The sequence below is a fragment of the Monodon monoceros genome, unplaced genomic scaffold, assembly GCF_005190385.1.
Source record: "Monodon monoceros isolate NGI ecotype Baffin Bay Population unplaced genomic scaffold, NGI_Narwhal_1 Super_Scaffold_14, whole genome shotgun sequence".
Lineage (NCBI taxonomy): Eukaryota > Metazoa > Chordata > Mammalia > Artiodactyla > Monodontidae > Monodon > Monodon monoceros.
The window spans coordinates 15,771,512-15,782,522 of NW_021703770.1; the positions used below are offsets into that span (position 1 = coordinate 15,771,512).

Genomic DNA, 11,011 nt, shown 5'->3' on the forward strand with positions numbered 1-11,011 from the left:
GTGAGTGAGAAGAATGTCTTCTTTTGCTAAAACTGCAGCCTAATAGAACTTGAATATTTCTAAAAGGTGTTTGCAAAAGTCCAGTCTAGTTTATACGGACCTATGGGAAAAAACAGAAACACTCATTTCTGTTGAATATGATTGAAACAAACTGAAAACTGGCCTGAATATATTTACCAGGTTTGGCACACTACGTTAAGTCAAATTAAATTCACCAGTGAGCTGCCAAATCTCTACTAATGATTGTGTTGAACGATATGAAATCACAGTTATTGTAGGTCAAAAATAATTAAATATTGGCAATTTCTTAGGGTTCCTATGACTTCATAAGATGCTTTACAAAGAAAGGAGTCTGTTTTAATATCCATCTTTGCCAGCTTTCCTCTGTCATGCTTTGCACCTGATTTTGCTTTATTTTCCAACACTTCACATAACGAATGCATAGCACATATTTGTTGACAACCTGGTAATGAAAGAATAAGTTAAAGTTCTTTCTAAACAATCTGCACTGGTAAGAGTGTTACAAAGAAAGGATACCAGGACTTGAAACTTAAAGTGAGAAGTAAATTCTAAGTTCTAAGGCTTTCCTTAGGATTTGGTGTGTTGCTCTGAGTGTCACAGGAAGACTTGATAAATTTGGTATGAGGGAATAGAGTTGGAATGCTTGCCTTTGTATACTACAATTACTAGTACATTTACTGTCAGAGCACTGGAATGGTTGCGGATTTACACTACTATAATCAGGTTTCTTTTGTCTCTTTACAGTGAAAGAACAACAAAAATTATACTAAGAATCTAAGTTATATGTTGTACATATACATGTACAGTCAGCCCTCAGGATCCTTCGGTTCCACATTTATGGATTCAACCAACCTGGCTGCATCTCCCTCTGCTCTGTCTTTATACCATCTTCAACTCTGTATATCTTTGTCTGCTATACATCCCTCTATCTCTTTCTTATAAGGACGCTTGTGATGGTATTTAAGGTTTATGACATAATCCAAGCTAAGTGCCTTCTCTCAAGTTCCTTAATTTGATCACATCTTTTGCCACACGAGTATATAAGATAATCTTCACAGATTACAGGCATTAGGAAGTGAATATGTCTTTGGGGGAACATTTTTTTCAGCCTACCACAGTTATGATGACATCATATTGAAGTATATCTTAAAGAACTGCTTTTAAATTTTCTGAAAATAAATGGAAGTGAGACCAAAATACTTTTTACCTTGGAGCTAATTAAGATTATTTTAATATTAGGTGGATGATGGTTTTCTCCAAAAGAATTACTTTCTTGAGCTGCTAACTCTGCATTACTGTAAAAAAATATTTATGGTACTTGTGAATAAACAACAGCCTCTGAAGAGATACATTACCAAGCCGTGTTTTTCAAAATGAAGAAGAAAAACTAAATGATTTATCAAAGAAATTTCTGTTATCCATTTTTCAGTGGGTTTGCTTTTTTACCCACAAGAAATATTCATCAGTAAAGACCTTTCATTTGATTAAAAACAGACTCTAATAAATGTGCATTAGGATCACAATGATAACCTATATTCAAGAACATGAATAAAAAGTGCTCTTGAAGGGAAAGGCTCACATATGTTCACATTTGATACCGGGAAATAATCGTATGCTGTTGAGGAGTGATTACTACCAGCTGTAAGCAAGTACACCGCACAATAACATCTCATCTGTACAACCACTTGGAAAATTTCTTTCTTGCTCTCTCTCTCCTTCTTCCAAGAGTTTCATAAAATATGGCCAAATCTCTCCCGTCTTACTGAATACTGACCTTTTCAAATCCCTACATATGAAAAGAAAAAGACTTCGAATCTTGAAGAACACCAAGAAGAAACATGAAATTTCCATGCTTTTCCCAAAAATAAGATTGGCAAGACCATGTCACTTTATCTTTTCTTCATATTCTGTATGACACATTTTTTATTGTTTCCAGTGGCACTAGCAAGTTTTTAATCTGAATGGCCTAGAAACATTACTGAAATACAAGAAAACGGTTCTGGGGCTTCCCTGGTGGCGCAGTGGTTGAGAGTCCGCCTGCCGATGCAGGGGACACGGGTTCGTGCCCCGGTCTGGGAAGATCCCACATGCCGCGGAGCGGCTGGGCCCGTGAGCCATGGCCGCTGAGCCTGTGCGTCCGGAGCCTGTGCTCCGCAACGGGAGAGGCCACAACAGCGAGAGGCCCGCTTACCGCAAAAAAAAAAAAAAAAAAGAAAAGAAAACGGTTCTGAATAAAAGCAGTTCAGATCTCACTAATGCATCATTTATCTATAAACGCTTATCATTGGAAATAATTTGAAACGTCATCTTGACTACCTTCCTGAATTTCAGGTATGGCAAATGCTAAATCACTTCTTCACCATAATTCAGTCTCAGAAAGCCTGCTCTCTTCCTCAACCTGTCTTACGTTATCTGAGCTAAACTAGGGTTCTGTAGAGGGATTTCTGGAGGGTTAGGAAAGAATAGTGGGGAGGGGATGGAGAAAATTTGAGCAGTTCTTGACTAACAAAAACACATGTGGGTTGGGGTTTTTTTTTTTTTCTGTTTTAAATTTTAATGTCCCAATAAGATTTTTGTTTAAAGAAAATGTTCCCAGTTTAAACAAGGAGAAAGAAAAGACAAAGGGGTATCATTGCCTTGATCTTTTTAACAGGAAAGTTAAGAAAAGGAAGATAGGAGACACTATCAGTGTGGACGTCAGAACTCTTTATTTTTAACCTGATGCAACTAGATGTAAATTAATCAAGGGCAAATGCACTTTCTGTGTTCTAAAGTATGACTAACAGAGCCAAGTAACTATGAAGCATTTTGCCTTTAGAAAGAAGGCAAAGCGGGACTTCCCTGTCTATCCAGTGGTTAAGACTCTGCGCTTCCACTGCAGGAGGCACGGGTTCGATCCCTGGTTGGGGAACTAAGATCCCACATGCTGCGCCACATGTCCAAAAAACAAAAAGAAGGCAAAGCAACAAATAATCAGTTAATTAACAAAGCATTTAGAAGATGGTGATCTCTGTGCCTAGGTATCACTTCTCTCTACCACTCAGGCATGGACTGATGACCCATGCGTAAAAGTTCCCTTTACAACATATATCTTAGCACTCAACACACTGCATTTTAATTGGCTGCCTTCCCCTACTACACACATACCTCAATATGAACTCTGTGACAAGCTGTGTTAGCCTTTCTTATTAAAATCGTAGACTATGGCAAAGTATATGATTTATCTTAAGTAATAAACATTTGTTGAACAAAAGAATGGAAGAAAAGATATCTTATGAAGAGGTGGAAATAGACTCACACACTCAAAAGCATGGAGCTCTTTTGGCTGAGGCTATGATCTGAAGACTCATATAAATTCATTCCCTGTGCATAATGGTCTACCCAGCCTCATGCCAACTATCAGTAATCTAATAATGAAGGAACAATTGTTCTGGGCCAGATGTGTTATGCATATTACCTCTGTAGCAACATTACCTCTAGAGCAGTTAAGTATTACTGTCCTTATTTTAGGAATGAGAGAATTCTACTCAGATATACTCCTGCCTTTAAGCGGCCATTTCCAATTTTAAGTGCATTCGTGTATAGCTCTTAAGCTGCTGTTCATTACATTACACCTCCCTGCCCTGTGTTTCCTTCACCCTTAGCAATGAAAAGGTTGAGGGAAGCTGCTTTCATCTTATTTGTACATGGAACTCATACCGCGTTCATGCCACATGATGATAATATATGTATGGCAAAGAATTACAGATCAAATGGATGGTAGAAGCACAAATGATCAAAGTAAAAGACAGGGAGATTACCCAAGACTGTGAAAGGGAAGACGGCAGAACAAACCGAGCAGCAGTGCTCTAAGCCCTTTGTCTCTTGGTGAGGCTTAGAGCTTGATAAGGGAACATAATCTCAGAGAGGGATTTGGTGTACCCTAGTCACTGGACCTCCAGGCAAAGCCAAAACTCGAATGTCCAAAAGTATAGAGGGAGCCAAGGTGCTTTCTGACTCCAAGTCACCATGAGGACTACAATGAAGAGCCCATTAGTGATGATGCACATGAGTCAAGAAAGAAGGAGCCTTCTGGAATATTCTGCTCTGAATCAGATCGTATGAGGTTTTGCACAACCCTTTAGGAAAAGATGAGTAATCCCCCATAATAACAGAGACTGAATTTCTAGGCAGATCAACAGCATGAGAGCTCAGAGTAAAATTTAGTTTAAGTCTTTTTTTTTTTTCACATGGAACGCTTCACCAGTGTGCGTGTCATCCTTGCTCAGGGACCAGGTTAATCTTCTCTGTATCATTCCAACTTGAGTATATTCACTGCCGAAGCAAGCACTTGATAAGTCGTTAGGCAGCATCATGTGTAAAATGTTTTCACGTTCCTGAGACTGCTGGGAAAAATTCATACCTGGGAGATACTGATGAGGCCATTTATCATTTCGATCATATTGTCTCTTAGCTTTTCCTATTTGAAACAAATTGTTGAAAAGCTTTACTTTCTTAGTCTCTTTCTATGGGGGAAAAAAAAACACCTATTAAATATTTTCATTTTTCATTGTTACGATATTGTTTTGTCCAATGGATCCCAAGCCTGACTAGCATTTACTATTCCCTAGGGTGAATGTTTTTTTAAGTATATAGTCCTGTGTTCTATCCTTAGGAATTCTGATTTATTAGCTTTTTCCAACCCAAATATAATGGTAAAGAGAAGAACACTGAAATTCATGATGCAACATGGCTAAAAAATGGGGTTGCCGGAATTCTGATTCCATTGTTCACTGGCTATCTTGGTATGATCCACATGCTTGGAGACCATTTGAAAGAAATCAGAAAAGAGGCAACAAACAGATCAATCACTGATTCAGCCTTTAAGTATAACTAAAATCTTTTTTTTTTTTGATTTAATGGAATCGTTAAGGAACAAGATTATTCCATCAAAAGAAAATTATTTTCAGAAAATGGAAATTGGCAATATACCCACTGACGCCTGGAACAAACTCAAATGTCTACATTTCCAGTGGGAATGAAATCTGACAGCCAGGGAGTCCAACGTGCTGACAGTACAAAAATAACCACCTGTTGCTGAATAGGAGAAGAAGTAACCAGGTGGGATACGTACTCCACAAAGGAAATTTGAGCAGGCTCTTGGCTTCCTATGGGATGAAAGGGAGTAGGAAAGCTGGCAGCAGGGAGGTTGAGAAGAGGAAATCTGAGCAGGTTTCCTAGCTGTCTTCCTTGCGGGGAAGGCAGGATTGAATTGGAAAGACTGTAAAACAGGAAGATTGACAATAAAACTTACGTGTTTAAGGCACATTTAAACTATTAGAATGCTACAGAAACACATAATAACTCCTCTGAAATTGCAAGTATGTCTAAATGGATATGAAACCAGGAGTTACCTCAGGTACTATCATTCTAGAAAATTTAAATGTCTAGTAAAATGCTCTTCTGCGAAAATAGTATTTGCAGGAAAATAAAGTTTTAAACATAGAAGAAACTCAAGAACAAAGGACTATGCTACCAAAAATCCAAACTCTTAAGGCTGATTGAAATTAAAGACTTCAGCCTTTTTCGACATGTGTGATATCAAACTAAACAACAAAAAGTAATATTTATTTACATTTATTTTCCCCCTTTCTTTCTGACCCTCTCTCCTATAAGGTAAAAGGAGGAAATGAAATATCTTAAAGTAAACGTTTACAGAGGGAAAAAAATCTGTAAACAGAATACATGGATCAATAACCATTATTTGAATAGCTGAAAGCATCCCATCAACTTAGAAATTAATTTAAAAGGACGTAGCTTATTTCACATGCAGCCATCAATGTAATGCCTTGTTCTAAGTGCTGTGAGGTATCATTATCCTCACTCTTGTAAAATAAGAAACTGATAGCGAGAGATATTATAACTTTTTCAAATATATAACTCTCATGAGTGATAAGTCTGAGATTTGATGCTAGGCTCTATGGCTTTAAAGACGATCAACAGCAATATGTTGCTATCAAGCAGCATGAGCTATCCAGAGTATGGCCAAGATTCTGAAAAAAGTCTTTCTTTCTTTCTTTATTTATTTGCGGTACGTGGGCCTCTCACTGCTGTGGCCTCTCCTGTTGCGGAGCACAGGCTCCGGACGCGCAGGCTCAGCGGCCATGGCTCACGGGCCCAGCCGCTCCGCGGCATGTGCGATCTTCCCGGACCGGGGCACGAACCCGTGTCCCCTGCATCGGCAGGCGGACTCTCAACCACTGAGCCTCCGGGGAAGCCCAGAAAAAAGTTTTTTAAAAAAAGCATTTCTAAGAAGTTAAATAGACATGTACCAAAACTCTCTCAAGCCTTCTCAGAGCATATTGATTCAAATTAGGATAAAATATTAACAAACTAGATTATCTCATTCCTAAGGCTAGAGCTGATTAATAATAGCAAATTAATAGGGGGTTTGGAGGACCGTGGGGGAGAAGGAAAAGACACTGGTAAAACAAGAAATAGATTATCACTTTACTTTCTTTTGGTTGCAAGTGACAGAAAAATTAATTAAACTTATGTAAGCAAAGAGAATCTACTGGTTTATGACTCTATTACCTGTGAACCCCAGTCATGGGGACTCCAGGGGTCCAAGCATGGGATCAGGACTCAGTTTCTTTCCATCTTCATTTTCTGCTTCCAGGTGGCAATCTCCAGCACCTCTGAAGTTACATTGTTTTCAATTTCAGTTAAAGCAGAAAGAGTAAGTAGTCACTTTGCTTCCACCCATCCTCCCAAAATAATTCTCAGTGATTTTTCCTAATTCTAGTTGGCCCTAGGCATAGTTATGGATGAAATACAGAGGCCAAAGGGAAAGAAATCTTGGGGTAGGTAAGACAGGATGGATCCTGACTTGAAGTATACAGACTGATTTTGAAGAAGGGTTGGTTCCTTTAAAAAATTCAGCATGTCTAAAGGAAGAAAGAAATAACTGGTGCTGAGAGGGAAATAGAGAAAAATGAGAACTCCAGATGAAGACAGAAAAATTTATTTTAAAAAAATGTCAAACACAAAAATCCAGCTAAACTTCTATTATTATTTAAAGCTAAGTAGCCTCACATAATTTAAAACCATTGTATACCTTGAGTTTTCCAAAAGTGTAATGATCAAAAGGTAGAAATGGTATCAACAGGAAGGTAGAAATGGCATAAAATCTAAAAGATTAGCATCTATCCCTTGTTGACTATGTGCCAGGCATTGTAACATCACAACTCTATGAAGAAGTACCATGACAATCCCCAGTTTATAGTGAGGATAATGTGAAGCACAGAGCAATTTCCCAATGGGTTTCAATTAACTTGCACAATTTAACAGTGTAAAAGAATGGTGATTCAAACTCATACGGTATGATACAAGACACTTTCATATTGAACACGGTTAAACACTACCTTATACCATGTAAGATAATTTAAATATTTTGCCGCTGAACATTACTTCTTTTTTTCTTTAGATTATCTAGTTCTTCTTTTTTTTTATATAGACACACGTATATACATGTACACGAAATATTTTTATTGTTGTTAGTTTTATAAAAGCAGGGTCATATTATTCATACTTTTCTACATCTTGCTTTTCTTTTTTTTTTTTGAATTTTATTTTATTTATTTTTTTTTACAGCAGGTTCTTATTAGTCATCCATTTTATACACATCAGTGTATACAGGTCAATCCCAATTGCCCAATTCATCACACCACCACCCCCAACTCCCGCCACTTTCACCTCTTGGTGTCCATACGTTTGTTCTCTACATCTGTGTCTCTATTTCTGCCCTGCAAACCGGTTCATCTGTATCAGTTTTCTAGATTCCACATATATGTGTTAATATATGATACTTGTTTTTCTCTTTCTGACTTGCTTCACTCTGTATGACAGTCTCTAGATTCATCCACGTCTTTACAAATGACCCAATTTCATTCCTTTTTATGGCTGAGTAATATTCCATTGTATATATGTACCACATCTTCTTTATCCATTAGTCTGTCAATGGGCATTTAGGTTGCTTCCATGACCTGGCTATTGTAAATAGAGCAGCAATGAATATGAGGGTGCATGTGTGTTTTTGAATTATGGTTTTCTCTGGGTATATGCCCAGTAGTGGGATTGCTGGGTCATATGGTAATTCTGTTTTACTTCTTAAAACTTGTACTTAAAAAGGATAAGTTGTAGTCATGTAAATTCTAAACCAATCTTGGTTTATCACACAATTTGACAATATATTCTGTATGAGAGCTTACCATAGATTCTTTCAAATATAGTTTATTGTTACTCTTTCTGCTCAGTTCTTTTGATGTTGATATAATCGTTGAGCATCTACTATGTTCCAGACATTATACTACATACTCAGGATATCGGATTTGCAATCTACACTTCCATAGCATTCTTGAGCATCTCTGGCATGCATTCTTTATTCAAAGTTTAATATCTACAATGGCTCCATCAACTTGTTATTAAATATCTATCCCAAAATATTAAGATAATAACAATAACCATATTCTTATGACTGCTGAGTGGGAAATAATAGAATTAGCAGCAGTAACAAAGAATTCATTTTTATGCAAATAAAATATTGGATGCCAAATTATGTTAACACTTCAAGTTGTTAAGTATCCATCCATCTCAATGGATGATTGGCAGGCATTTTTATTAGGCATTATTAAACAAATCTCTGAATTTTTATTTCATGGTTAAGTATCTACTCATGCAGTGTAGAAAACAAAGACAGCAGAAATAGTTCACAAAGATCTTTTATACAACTGAAGAACACTTCTTACATAACTTAATAACAAATTCTACTTAATACAGTAATTTACACATTTTCCTGTCTTTTGAACTTGTCTGAAGTTGATTTATAGAAGATGTCTTTACATGTATGTAATCTATTATTTTTAAAATAAGAAATGGATAGACCAAAGGGAAATACTAACTTGTAAAGGCAAAAATGCCTGGGCTTCCCTGGTGGCGCAGTGGTTGAGAGTCCGCCTGCCGATGCAGGGGACACGGGTTCGTGCCCCGGTCCGGGAAGATCCCAGGTGCCGCGGAGCGGCTGGGCCCGTGAGCCATGGCCGCTGAGCTTGCGCGTCCGGTGCCTGTGCTCCGCAACGGGAGAGGCCACAACAGTGAGAGGCCCGCGTACCACCAAAAAAAAAAAAAAAACAACAACTGTGATTTGAGTACTTAAGAAGGATATCTGTATATGGCAGAATCTTTTTTGTGGGGTGGGAGGAAGGAAGGGGGATTCCTCTGAGATTTATTTCACTCTGAATTCCCTTTGACTTTCTTCTGTCCCTAAAGTCTAGGCTATGTTCTATCCTAGGGCATTTTCTTTCGAAGTTGAATATCAACTTTATGATCATCATGTTTTTGTTTTCATGCTGAAAACATCTTAGTTTCATAATCAAACCTCTGTGAGTCTAGTGGCTCAAAAATAATTTCTTCTGCTTCATGGAAAGACTTCAACTCCAGGTAAAACCTTTACCCTCAGCTTGATAGATCTACTAATCCTAGAGAAAGAGAAATTGCCACAGGCTTCCTATGAACAAATATCAAATCCACTGAACACATCCACACACCAAATGGAATGGAGTAAGAATCTAACCTCCCAAGTCAGTGTTCCTGGGTTCAAATCCCATTATATTACTGTCTTTGTCCTTTCTGACTGCTATAACAAAATTCCACAGAATGGGTGGCTTATAAACAACAGAAATTGATTTCTCATGGTTCTGGAGGCTAGAGTCCAAGATCAGGGTGCCGACATGACCAGGTCCTCATGAAAAAGCTGTCTTCCCTGTTCACAGACTGCCGACTTTTCATTGCATCTCATAGCGGAGCAAGTGCTCTGGAGTCCCTTTAATAAGGCGTGAATCCCATTCACGAGAGCCCTGCACTCATGACCAAATTTTCTCCCAAAGGCACTACCTCCTAATACTATCACCTTGGGCATTAGATTTTCAGCATACGAATTTTGGAGGGCCACAAATATTCAGACCATATCAGTTACTTAACAGTTGTGTATACCTTGGGATTTTTTAGTCAACACTCCTAATCCTTAAGATCTTCATATGAGTGTTGACCTCATGGGGCACACCATGCATCATATATTCTATTTAGCACAATGCCTAGTACAGAGGAAATATTCAATAAATTTTGTGTATTATTATGGCTGTTCTTCGTATCAATAATTGTACAATTTCTGTTTCTATTAACAAGAGGATTTAGATAAATTACATGGATCCACAAAGAACAGATAGCATTTCCAAAATGAAAACTGGATTGTTGTGAGGAGAGGGAGATCTTGAACAAAAGGCAGAAAAACAAGAAGCATCAGTAGAGGCATGATGGCTAGAAAATAGCAACTAATCCAATTATGGCTGGAACATAAAACACTTGTTCTATTAGTGTTGGAAAGAAGACTGGAAACACATTCTTCCTTCTGGCCTGGATTGGTGGTGTTCAAGGAAGCCTTGGTTTACCTCAATGTATTATGGATACACTGCAGTAACCTCAGGTTTGGAAGAGCAAATAACTCAGGATAAAACCCTGGTCTTGCTACTTACTTTTGTGCAAACTGGGGGAAAAAAATCACTTAACCTCTGTGAGTCTCAATTTTTAACAGATAAAATGGGAAAGATACCATTTTGCACAGTCACTCTCATGATTCAAAGTAATAGAAATATTAATAACAACAACTCCTACCTTTGAATGAGTGCCAGACATTGTGCTAATGTCTTTACATCCATATATATATTTTGTTTGTTTGTTTGTTTGTTTTGTTTTGTTTTGTTTAATTTTTTGGCCACACCTTGCAGCATGCAGGATCTTACTTCCCCGACCAGGGATTGAACCCCTGCAGTGGAGGCACAAAGTCTTTACCACTGGACCACCAGGGAAGTCCCTTTGCACCCATATTTTATTTAGCCCCCTTAGCTTCTCCAGGATAATGAATGAAAAGAGATCATCACACTAGAACCGCAAGTGG

General features: G+C 37.9%; 1 non-coding gene across 1 annotated transcript; it reads right to left on the minus strand.

Annotated features, from left to right (window-relative positions):
- Positions 1–4,244: 4,244 nt before the first annotated feature.
- LOC114895725 lies at positions 4,245–4,347 on the minus strand. The gene has a single exon (XR_003793626.1). It is a non-coding gene; the product is annotated as a U6 spliceosomal RNA (small nuclear RNA).
- Positions 4,348–11,011: the final 6,664 nt, after the last annotated feature.